Source organism: Epinephelus moara, chromosome 22 (assembly GCF_006386435.1).
Source record: "Epinephelus moara isolate mb chromosome 22, YSFRI_EMoa_1.0, whole genome shotgun sequence".
NCBI lineage: Eukaryota > Metazoa > Chordata > Actinopteri > Perciformes > Serranidae > Epinephelus > Epinephelus moara.
This window is the reverse complement of record NC_065527.1, coordinates 8,528,822-8,542,260: the sequence shown is the minus strand read 5'-3', so window position 1 is coordinate 8,542,260 and position 13,439 is coordinate 8,528,822.

The window sequence follows — 13,439 nt, the reverse complement described above, 5'->3', positions numbered from 1 at the left end:
TAGCTGGGACACACCTGCTCGCTATTGCCTCTAACAGAGCACTTCCAAAGCTACGAGTTTGAGTGAAGCGCTCACTGATTTCTTTATTTAAGTTCATTTGGAAGGAGAGTGTCTGTCAGAGTAATTGGGGGGGGGGGGGGGGGGTGTAAATGTGACAAGGGAAATTTCTCTCTCTGGGCTAGCTGTCAGTCTTGTCTCCAAACTGCTACAGAAACACTCGAGGAAACACAGGACACCCCTGGAGACATCACGCACTGAAGTCACAACTGAGATAGAGCTTGTTGTTCCTTCAACAACCCAGTGATTTCTGTGTCTGGTGGCCAGACCTCAAGAGTCAACCGGAGAGCTGTGAGGAACATCTCTGTGTAATATGAACAAAAACTACAGCAAGTTGTTAACGTGTAGACGCTTAGACGACTAATCTGACTCATCTCCGCAGCACTGTGTCAGAGCTAGAGAAAGGTGTGGAGGCACCGTTATCATGCTGCTATAGGGGGGGAAAAGTCATGGGTTGTTTGTATTTCTCTAAACCAATCACAATCATCTTAGGTGGCACTGAACCCAGGATTCAGCAACAGTGCTCTTTTCAAAGACTAGCAAGCAGATGGTGGAAGGGGAGGAGAATGGCATGGCTACCCTGATACAGTTACTGTCTTTAAGAGGCTGTGGAGCACTCATTTTTTTAAGCTATGGCTACATAGCTTAAAAATGAAGGTAAAGGTATCTTGTGAAACTAGATGAAGCATCCATTACTAGCCATGTCGACATAGCTTGTTAGGAAATGAGCTAAATAACGCTCCAAAGTTAGGCAAAATTTTAGGAGCAACTGGTATGGTGACTTTCAAAGAGGTCCCTTGAACTCTTACCTCAAGATATCTGAATGAAAATGGGATCTATGGGTACCCACAAGTCTCCCCTTAGCCTCAGTCTTGAGACGAAAATGCTTATTTAGCCAACGAACATTCATGATATTCAACTTTTAGTAATTATTATTTATTCATTTTCTTAATCTTTAAACTAATCTAGTGATGCTAATTCATGCATTAAAAATAAGAATCAACATACCAAACCATTTGGAAACCTGCATTTCTCCAGCAGTTTCTGACAGGTTTAAGGGTTGATTTACGAGCACACGCTTACTGATCATCATTTGAAAAGCTCGACATCTCTCTATTTATGCTCTCAAAAACTTCAACTAGGATTTGTGCGCAGTAAACTCTGATTTATCCGTCTGACTGTTAAGAAGCAGAGAAATAACTTCATTAATTTCTGAATTCTTTCTTCATGTGCAGCATGTTAGTCTGGAGGTTTAAACTCGTGTCCTCTCACAGATTTGGTAATTAAGACCTAACTTTCATCTTTGTCAGAGAAAACTGATCTGAGTTCAGATTGTTTACTTACAGCTCAGCTACACTCAGATGACCGAGCCTCCTACTAGAGCTTAGATTCTCTGCCCTAGCCCGAACTCAACCCGGTTCGTGGGCCAAGTCGGGCCGTAATTTTTCGCCACTATCTTCGGGCTTGTTTTTTCGTGGTAATTTTTTCTGTTTTTCGTGGTAATTTTTTCTGTTTTTTCGTGGTATTTTTTTCTGTTTTTCGTGGTAATTTTTTTCTGTTTTTCGTGGTAATTTTTTCCTGAACGAGGAGACGAGATACTTCAAAATCTTGCGAGAAGCTCCCACCTGGCACTTCCAAGTGACCCCTGCATCCATAGGCCCGTTTCCACCGCAGGAACTTCGGGGTAATTTTACGGGGCCGGGGCCGTTGGTGCGTGTCTCCACCGCAGGAACCACCCCCTAAGGACAGAGTTCCGGAACTTTTACAGGGGCTAAACAAGTCCCTGCCTCGGGGTAGGTACTCAGAACGGCCCCGAAAGACTCCTGGCTGGGGCTTGGGGTTTACTTGGTGCTGATTGGATATACTCAAGGAGGGATGTGACGTGAACAGAAAGCTACAAAATAGCCGGCATTTTTAAAACTCAGCAGACGAGGGTTAGCTCGTTCATATAGCTTCCGCCGCCATGTAAAAAAAACTCACTAAATGGCCCGTGAAAAAAATATTCTTTCCAGCGGATATCTTAGTTACAACATGATTGAGCTAGCAAAGCAGTTTTGTGTTGCTATGTGTGGTATTTATTCAGTTATGGGAAATCACGATGTCTGGAAAGCATCAGTAGTGGCTGCAGCTGACAGGGACAGCTCACAACAGCATCTGTTAAAAGCCTCCCGTTGTCGGATACGACATGAAACTACTCCAGTTAGCTCAATCATGTTGTAACTAAGACATCCGCTGGAAAAAATGTTTTTTTCACGGGCCATTTACTGAGTTATTACAGACACCGCTATCGGCTAACAGCTAACAACGTCCCTACGTCGCCCCGGTCAAAATGGTCGTGCAACGATTATGTCACATCCAGAGCCCGTAACTTTACAGGAACCTTCCTCGTACTCCGCTCTCTCAGTGGAGACACGGCGGTTGAGAGAGCCGAGCAAGAGGACGTTCCTGTAGTAGTTCCTGCCCCCCAAATAGTACCGGGAACTTCTTCAGTGGAAACGGGCCTCATGGTGACTCCTGCTCATGGATGTATTTTGCATCCGTGCTCCTGCTCCTACACAATTTAAACTACTGGATCAATAAGGGTAAGGCACGTAATTAGTCACACACAGGGTATGATAATCTAGCTGTTTTCGACTGCGTCCTTCTAGTGTAGGCCTATCGCTCAATGTAACAGGTTAGGTTAGTAACAGGTTGTAACAATGTTACCTGAAAACTGAAATCATGCCCATACATGTTTGTCAGCTAACGTTGTTACAACCTGTTACTAACCTAACCTGTTACATTGAGCGATAGGCCTACATTGATCCCGTAATTGAAATTGTCTAGGAGCAGGAGCACGGATGCAAAGGTGCCACTTGCTCATCAGATTAACACACACTAATGGCACAGCCATCAGGAGCAATTAAGGGTTCAGAATCTTGCCCAAGGACACTTCAACATGTAGACTGCAAGGGCCAGAGAATGGACCACAACGGCCGCTCTACCTCCTGAGCCACAGTGCAGTTTAGCTGAGCAGCTCATGTGGCTGGAGACCCTTAGTCTTTTTCTTACATAAATATAACAAAAAAGTTAATTTATCGTGGAAAAATTCTGATATTTTGAAAGTTTGTGGTTGTACTGCAAAAACCTTGATGTAGGCTTTATGCCATAACGGTTCATTTTGTTCTACACCAACACGGTTCCTCCAAGAGCAGCTGAGGGTTTTCTAAGTCATGCACCTTAGTTTTAAAGCAAGGTTGCCACAGTTTTGTTTTTCCTGGACAAATACCTCAGATAAATCTGACACTGTGGTAAGCACTGTGGTTCATACTGTTCCACAGCGCACACCAGCTCTCAGCAGCTTGGCCTTCTCACCCCTGTCCTCCACAGTCTATGTGGGTGGGCCCTTCTGGGTTTGACTCCCACCACAGACACTGGAGCCCAAAAGGGCCCGTTATCACTTTTTCCCTCCGTTCTGTGTCAGTCTGCTGTGAAGAGTAATCTCTGTCTGACGATCGCAGCGTACGTGCTGTTCAGGGATGCGGTAGGTTTGCACGCTGGCTGATTAGATTATGGGAATGTCTTCTTTAGCGGGGACACATACCACCTGGGGGATGACGGGAAGGGTCAGGATCAGCGTGGAGTTAAGAGTGGTCTCCAGTGTAACAGACTGTTCACCTCTGGAGACTCTCAGCTCCCTGTCTGGGTGCCTCTGGAGACTGTAATAGCAAAACAAATTCATCCTCAGATGAGATGCTACATGGGCGGCTGAATCCTCTCAGACAAAGATGAATGCAGTGAACTTTAAAGGGAATATTTATCCTGGGAGGTGGAGTTTAGGGGAAATTAAAGGGGACGACAACAAATCAAAAGACATATATTGTATTATATCAAAGAAACTATGCGTTCCCAGTTTCAGCTGCCACCATCCAAATTAAGTTCTATAAAAGTACCGCATGTACAAAAAATCCACAATTGAGATATAATAAAAACAAATAAAATTCTTTTATTCAAGAGCGATTGAATCAGATTGATACTAATTTCAGTCTTTACAGCTGAAGAATGAAGGAAGTGGTGCTGAAGTTTTTCTCATAAAGCTGTTTTACAGGACTGGGTGGCATCGCTCCATCCATCATCATGTCGTTACCAAACGATTCCCAGGAACTCGCAGCATTTCTATTTGTAGGATCTGAGGATATTCAGAGCGGTGTCACCATGGTAAAGTTTATTTGTTGTTGTGAAATGCAAAGAGACGGCCTGTACCATACAGCGGGCCATAAAAACTATGCATCCACCTTTTCTGTGCTGCAAAATGAGTTCAAAACAGGTTTATTGGGGAAATTCTGTTCAAAAGAGTGAAAATTCATGACATTTATGTGAAAGTGTAAAAATCTAATACCTACAAAAATCTGTTTAGCATATGTATTCACTGCCTTTCTGCTCACTTGGGCTTGATGTTCCTATTAGCAAAGCGTGTCATGTGACTCATTCTAGACTTTGAGTAGTCAAAAGGGTTGACAGTTTATTCTTGGCCTTGGAAACAGCAGCAGCAGGGTCCATTAACAGCTGTTATAGAGCTTTCAATCAATCACAGCTTCATTAGCAAATTAAATTTCTTCTCTCCATGATGTTTCAAAAGTCAACAATCGGGCTGGGCGATTCAGGCTGACATCACACAACTAACAACTATCACTTCCTGGGAGACAATTTGCTGTTGATTTCAATTGCAGAAATGTGAGAAAGGCAAACTTGTTTATTTCTGTTGTCATTTTCAGCCATAGTTGTAATACTTAAAGATATTTAGTTAAACACAGTGGTCCGACCTTACGGATGTGTCTGCTGAACTTTTTTTTTTGTACTGTGTTGCTCTCGTGTCTGCCAGAAGCTGAGCAATGTCCTGCTGTAGATGGGACTGCAGCAAAACATGTTTTAGCTACATAAAGAATCAATATCAGTTTAGGTGCACACTATATTTGTAACAGTTTCACTGCTTCCGCAGCAACCATCGACCAGCAACTTCCCTGTTTTGCCAAGTAAAGAACTATTTTCTCTTCTCTGTTTAAAAGGTCTGTCTGATGACAGATGAAAATATTTTAAATATAGGCCACGCTTAAACCACTACTGATTTTTTAGGTGGCTAAAAACTAACCAGTTGAGGCAATGTTTTTGCCATGGTGGAGAATCTTGTGTGTTCCAATGAACCTAAGAGCGGTATGGTCGAAGGGGAGGTTCCAGACATAAGCCCCTTTTACACTGCCAGATTTTCCACGAATGTTGGGCCGTTTTGCCGGCAAGCTGCGAGCGTTTAGACACACAGAGCCGGATTGGCGAGTTGATCCGAGGTGCCCAATTTTCCACCTCGTAGGGTAGACATATTGGCAGAACCCTTCAAGTTTAAAAAGACCGAGGCGGCCTTCCGCAACGGGAGGAGCTGTTGATGACTTGTGGGAGGAGCCGTTGATGGCGCCGCACGTGCGAGCCACAAAACAGCTGATAGCAGGAATTAGCGAGCAGCTAGTAGCAAAAGGGAAACACAAACCTGACAGACACTGTAAAGATGAGCAACTGGGGAGACAAGGAATTGCGCGCCCTCCTTGCCTTCGCAAACAAAGAGGCCATTAACTGTCAGATGACGGGGACGGTGAAGGATGGGCCGACCTACGAGAGAATCGCCGCCTGACCAGCCGCGGCTTCCCTCCGTGTCACTGTTTACGTCACACGCTGAGCTACACGTTTTGTTACTTGCTCACGCCCCCCATTGCCCCGAAAAATTCGCATTCTGTATAAACAAAAGTAGGTAAGCAGCATTTTGCTGCACTCCCTGATTTTGTTTTTATACTGCCAATGCTGAAAAAAGACTGATTGGGCTTTCCTGCAAATTTGTACAATTCCCATTTCGGTCAGTGGCCTATCACGTCTATGTATTACATGTTAGGTATCCTCCTGCTACTGCTGCTGACATTCCAGGATGCTTACAAAAGCAAATGGTTAGGTTAATAAAAAAAACATTATGATTTGATTCAAACACTGGGCTCCCAAGAGAAAGTCCATGGTTTGTTGGACCCATCCACCACCACTCCCGTCCACCCTGTAGGGACTTTATGCTTCTTATATTACATTGTTAGGGGCAGCAGTTCAACCTGATGCCATTCAGCAGCGTATCATACTGCTGCAACAGGTGCTTTCTGGCTATGTTTTGAACTGACACTGACCATCTGTGTATCGTAACACTGCAAAAGGTTATAACTGGCTGCATTATTACTGGCACGGCCTGGCCACGTATCATACCGCCTCAGACGGTGGCTTTTGGCGTCAGCTGAATTCACTGACAAAGTGACGGTATTCAACAACTTTAGAATAAGAACAGCTTGGCACAACCAATACTCCATGCAGACGTAAATGCGAGGCAGCCATCATGTGCATGTTAACACATAGTTAAAAGCAAGTATATTTCCGACTTGAGAGACATTTTAAGCATACGGCCCATTTGACCTTACAATACTAGAACATAATGTGAAATATCTGTGTCTATGAAAGAACCTATATTCTAGTTTCATAGAGAAATAAAACATCATTCTTCTTCTCACTCAATAAAACTACAGAGAAACCAATATACTGCAAGTCTTTTTTAATTTGAAATTTGAGGTGAATTGGACGGAAATAATGACAGAAATAAAATCTCACCAAGCTCCCCATGAAGGCCAGCTCAGTGATGAATCAATCAACAAAGTCGAGCAAGTCATAATTTTCCTGGGCTGACACAGACTGTATAATTCCTCCAGTAGCTGAATTTATTTTTCCAAAACAAGCAGAACAGAAATGTTCTCATATGAATCCACTGCTCTCACCGCTTTATTTGAACAAATTAGTGAGTAACCTATAATTTACAGACAACATCACAGACACTGAAGAGAGGCCTCGTCTCTGTTTTCATGACAAATAAGGGCTGGAACACAGACGGCTGAGCGGCGAATTCTGTTGAGTCACTCCCACACTGAAAATAATGAACTGTATTTTTAAGAGAGAGTCCCAGACCACTGAGGGTGTAGACTATAAACAAAAAGAGACACCGTGTGAGCGCACGACACAATTTCGGGAAAGATTTGCTGAATGGAAATGTCACGTCTTGAAATGGCACAGAGGAGGATTTCAGCTCACAGGGCTTCCACACAGCTGCTGGAGCCGATGTCAGGGCTTCAAACCTAATGGTATCGTACCAACATCTGCTCAGGCCAAACACCAGCCTGCTTTCATTTGGTTTAGAGGAAGATGGGCGGGGGTGCTCTCTTCCCTTATCCCACCGGTTTCCTGACAGCCACAGTAAACACTGGCCCTCTGAAAGGTCACACTGTTTGTCACCCTTGGGCCCCTGCGAGGAGCTCTCCTCTCATAAATATTAATGGCAACTGTACCAAAATGGGGCCACTGACTGTTAACAAGGGGTGTGGAGGAAGGGCTGTTTCTTTTAACGCCGTGAGAGGCTCCTCCAATGTGGGGCCATGGGAAAACAGAGAGGGGAACCTGGAAAAATCTGGCCCCCTGCTCCTGCCATATGGATCTTCTTAGCCCAAAGTGACTGGAGCTCTGATCCCTCATGGCTTCCTGGCGCTCACTTTGGCTCTGAAAGTTAAATCAGAGTTAGCAGACAGTTTCACTGCCAACCACATCAGCTCTCCACTTGAATAATTAACGGCTGTAAATTCTCCCGAAATGATTGATTACCGTCCAGGCACTCCAACCCTTCAATGCACCCAGCTGGGCCAATACTCTACAGTGGGTCTTGTTTATCAGTTGGGTTCAGACAGCTTATATAACAGTGTTATATAATGATCAGAGCCACACAGACGAGGTATACCATGCTTCCCCATGATGCCCACATCCATATTACTCACAAACCATCTCCTCTTTCAAAATAAATAACTAAATAAAAAGCCTCAACACATCTGGTTGTCCGCTGATTCCAAGTGATATGCAGACAGCAGCCAGGATGGGCAAAAAGACGCTTTGCTTTGGCCCAAGACAACCATGAGTCTGCAAATCAGGGATCAAAATTGGGAAAAGTTTAGAGCCATGTTTGCTTGATCTGGAATTATTTGGATTTCAAAAAAAAAATCCCTGCCTTTCATGACTTGGCGTTCCTGAACATGAAATACGCTCCCTCTGAAACCCAAAAAGAAAAGCATCCAGGCAAGTAAGATTTCACATTACAGCTTTTGCTTCAAAGGATCCTGATGGAGTTTGGAAGATATAGGATGTGTGCGTCGACTCCCATAAAACATCAGGTCTAAAACTGTATTATTTTAAACATACTGCATATGCCTCCCGCCTGCCAGCCCCAGGGCTCATTTTCCTCTCAACTGGATTTCCCAGAGTCACACAGTGTATATCAAGACTCGCAAAGAGAAGCAACATTTCGCTGGCAGTGTTGATGTTTCCTCGTGAAATATGGCTCAGCAGGCAATGGCATCACGGCTCCATGCCGAGGAGGAGGAAAGGAGGGTGATGGATAAGCCACAAGGCAGGGGCTTCAGTTTGAGTTGCTGTAAGCACGAGGGGATGACATCCGATCTGCCCAGGTGGGGGAAAGACAGGCCTGCTTCTGTTTTCATCAAAACTTCTGCGGGTTCTGGATCTGCCTGGGGGGAAGGGGTAAATCACATCTTAACCCTTCTGGTCACATGTCAGATAATCTGCAGGTCAGCTGTGTAGCTGCAGCCGATTGTTAGCTTCATGAGTGTCATGAACTGAAGGGTAAGTACTTTATCAGAAACACTTACCTCACTGATACAGCCACAGTGGACTCCTACAACAGATCACAGCCAGGAATAAAATCATAAATGAACAGAGAGGGAACAATAAACTCCAGTTAGTGATGATCGTAAGGTCAACAGCCAATTATGCAATCAGCTGTGCTCCCAGAAACACACTGAAGCATTTCCATGTGGACGAAATCACTGCTCTCTCTAGGGCTGAAATATACGGAAGCAACAGGTCATGGAAGTATTTCTATTTGCTTTTTTTCACACATTAGACATCCATGGCTGAAAACAAAGCCTCGCAGTGTCATCCTGATTGACAAGTGATTTCTGGGAAGTGCATTGAGCAACAAAGATCAATCAAGGGTGATTTTGTCCTGCATAAGAACCAAAATTTAATGGGATATCCAATAAAATCAGCCTGTAAAGGACCACCTTGACATTTTGTCAAATATACTACTCCTATACTGACTCCAGAAAGCCGCTGTGCCCAGCTGCTGCTGTTCACCAATAGATTGTTGCAGCATAAAACAAATGGTGAAACTGCAATTTTTGCATTTCTAGATTTTTGTGGAATTAAACCTAAGCTGTTTGACAGAATGTGATTATTTTGTGACTGAGTGTTAGATGAGTTATGTTATTATATTTTTGAACCACGGACAGAGCCAGGTTTGGTAATTGTTAAATGCTAAGCTAAGCTAATCGCCCCCTGGCTGTTTGTGCAGACTTGACTACAGGCATGAGATTGGTGTCGAGCTTGTCATTTAACTCTTGGCAAGAAAGCAAATAAACATATTTCTCAAGACCAAGCCTGCCATCAGGGGAGCGGTCAAAAGGTACAGATGACCCCAGCCCAACGCTAAGGCCCAATCCCATTTCTACCCCTTAAATCTTCCACTTGGTAACGAGTGCCCTCGTTCGCGAGATAACCCTTGATGAGGAAAGTGAGAAATATTAGGGTAGAGATCTTTCCCTAAGAAATGAGAAGGAAAGTGAGAAATATTAGGGTAGAGATCTTTCCCTAAGAAATGAGACACCACTTAATGCAAAACGGCGTGGCCGACGTGCAGGCATACGTCACGCGTAGTAGCGACCCAAGATAATAGNCAATCCCATTTCTACCCCTTAAATCTTCCACTTCGTTCGCGAGATAACCCTTGATGAGGAAAGTGAGAAATATTAGGGTAGAGATCTTTCCCTAAAAAATGAGACACCACTTAATGCAAAACGGCATGGCCGACGTGCAGGCATACGTCACGCGTAGTAGCGACCCAAGATAATAGTAGTCATTCAGGTTTGACAATGCCGTCTCCAGCGCTTGTGTTGTGGCGTGTGCTATGTTTATTCTTCTCCGTCTCATGAATCAAAAGAGAAGAAATGCTGAAAACAGGAGGCGCCTACGACGTCTTCTAGTTCTGATCGATTTTGTGCGGGTAAGTCGATTTGTTTAAATATTTTAACGCTGTGTTCAACCGAGTTGCTGATGAGTTTAAGCTAGTCCAACCATCTGTTGTTTGTAGCCTACATTCCGATCGTACAGTAACAAACTGTTTTCCAAAACTTGCTGAAGTTGATGACTTCGCAAGGCGTTCTGGGAAATTTCATCTTCCACTTCATTGAAAGTGTGGGTCGGGGCTCCCTTGGAATCTAGGGCGGGTTTTAAGTGTTGGAAACCACTTCCCCCTGCCTGTATTTCTTAACGGCTGGCTTGCTCAAGACTATTTCTTTGAAGAGATATTGACAAAACAGTCCAACAAAATCAACAAAGACAAGGTCCAAAAGCAAGTAATAGGTATAGTGACTTTCCATTAGGTAACAATTCAATGAGGATTTGACATGTATTGATTTTTAGAGGTGCTGGAAGGCAAATCTTAAAACTCTGGGGAAAGCTTGGTCAGCTGTTTTCTCCTGCCTCAAGTCTTTATGCTAAGCTAATCTGGCTCCAGTTCTTTAATAAGCACTTCACCCCTCAATAGCCCTCTCAATTAATCACCCTGTGTTACGTTGAATTGTGAAGAAACATAGTTTTTCTTGCAGGCCACCAATGAGCGAGGAATCCAGAAACAGAAAATTTTTGATGAATTGACGTGATAGGGGTTCATGTTCAACAGTAGCAAAACTATATTTAAACATCCACTTACAAACTCTCACAGGACTTGTGCAGTAATATACAAGTCTCATTTATTCAGTCGCATTGTACTTTCTAATGGGGAACTGAATAGAAAGTGAAACTTACTGATTCTCTCTCCAACGCCAGACTCCATTGACAAAAACTGGTCTACTGCTGCCTTGATCAATTAGTTTTTGCTGTGTGACTTTGGTGTTTTAAAGGGTTAGTTTAAATTCACACAATTACACAAACTACTGATGGAGCTAGCTATAGACCAGCAGCTCCCGTGTTCAGAGAGGTAAAATTACTGTTTTTGTCAGCGGACTCTGGCTTTGAAGAGAGAGTAGATAGGTTTAAGAAACTTTTCTTGAGTGAGTGATATACACATGTTCCTTTTGGGGGTGACGTACGCCTTAAACACACACAGACATGAAAGAAAGAAAATTAGAATAAGGGAATTGTTTATGATCAAACTGCTGCTTGTCTCTTGTGCCTACTTCAAGTTCTGTTTTCAAGGTGGGAAAATTTTCTTAATTCGTATGCGCAAAGGATGTTTGACCCCCTTTACAGGTATCGTGCTCGTTCTAAAGATCTAACAGCCCAGGGTCACAGTGATAAGTTAGTCAGCGTTTGAACTACTTTGCATGCAGACGGATGTGTTTGGCGAACAAAAGAAGCATGTTAGAGAATACGGGTAGGTGTAACATATCTCTGTGCGTCAGCTCCAACACAGTGACTCATTCAGATTAGCTGAGTCATAATTACTGCGCTCTATGCAACACAACTGACCTATTTAAAGTGTGACAAATACAAACACACACAAATCATTTACTTATTTTGTCACACCTTGTACTGTTTATGTTATTAGATGTCACTGGAACATAATTTGTCTGTCAGAGGTGTGTCCACAGCAGTCTGTACTCCAGTATAAATTTACTGGAGTCCCTTCCAAAATAAACATACTAGATCGATACAACACTGCATATTGACATTTCTTTCCTTCAATAATGTCACTGGCCACTGTTAAAGTATAATACTGACCGGTCATGTATGTCGATGTTCAAGGACTGCTTTTTTGTCAGTGTTTGACGCTGGAAGTCACAACCCAAGTGCCAGATTTTGACAACTTTGGAGTTAGACCGGATTGTCCAGATGGAAGTGCAACCAAAGTGAGGTGTTATTACTGGCAGCACTGAGAGAAAAGATTCACAGGAACTTGAACAAAAAACAAAACGACAACAAACCCCTGAAAGTTCACTTACTAGCTTTTTCTGGGGGGTTTCAACCGTCGCTCACAGCCTTTATCAGTTGAATGTGAAGGTTTATTTTTGATCCTGGAAATAGTAGTTTGACAAAAAGGAAAATACATCTTAAATAAACTTCTACTTAATAGCTTTTATGGAACCTTTCACTCAAGCTTCAACCTTGAAAAAGAAGCCAGGATGAAAGTGCCAAAACCTGCAGTTCATCTAATGGCCACTTGAGGCTGGCTCCAAAAGCAAGTCAGTCTCACAGAGCCCAAAGTTAACATACTTAACTTTAAAGCAGAACTAAATACATTTACAGCCTGGTACATTTTTTATACATATATATATCTATAACACACCCATTTACATTTCATTAAAGGTTATAGTTATATAATCACAATTAAGGGTGTTGCAGCTTTGAGTGACAGGTGGGTGCCTTTGATTGACAAGTTGCTACCACAGTGACTTGGTAAGGTAATTTATCCACCATGTAACCCCAGTTTCACGTACATATAGATTCAGAGTATAGCCTAGGTAGTTGTCACTATTTCAGCGTGTTTTCAGTAAATTAAAGTTTCACGAAATGTCTTGTTTAGCATTTGATTGTTCTAAAAGACCCTCTAAGGATTCAGATTTTTTTCCGGTAAGCACATTTTGTTTTAATCTGTTTAAACCTGTTTTTCGCTTGTGAGAATTAGCATTAGCATTAGCATTATCACAGTTAACCGTGGGTGTAAATGCACCATGCTAACCAAGCTAGCAGCTAGTGTTAGGGTTGGCTCCACCCTCTGATCCAAATATGGTTACTTATGTTTTTAAAAATACAAGATGGCGACGACCAAAATGTCAAACCAGAGGCTTCAAAACGAGAGTCCACAAAGCAATGGGTAACATCATGGTGGCTACGTCCATTATTTTATACAGTGCATGATTTATCCACATCTAATGACCACATCACATGACCTAAGTATGATGGAATGACCGCTTAGCCATTGCTATGGCAACTGAGGAAACTCCATCTGTTGATGAAGGCCATAAGATGCTGCTGAAAGCTGCAGAAAATCTGAAAAAATGTAGTAAGAGGACTTTGAGTAGAGAACTTTTTTTCCCAAGGTATTTCCAAGGTTGAGAATAAACTTTATGCTCTACATGAGGCAGCCTAACAAAAACTGGACTCCCAGGTCACTTTTTTTTTTAACCTGAATTCTTGTCCTTAGTGTAAGTCTCACTTAATACGTCACCTCACACGTGTTTTGTTAAATTTTTTTCTTTGCATTCTCTAGAGCTATT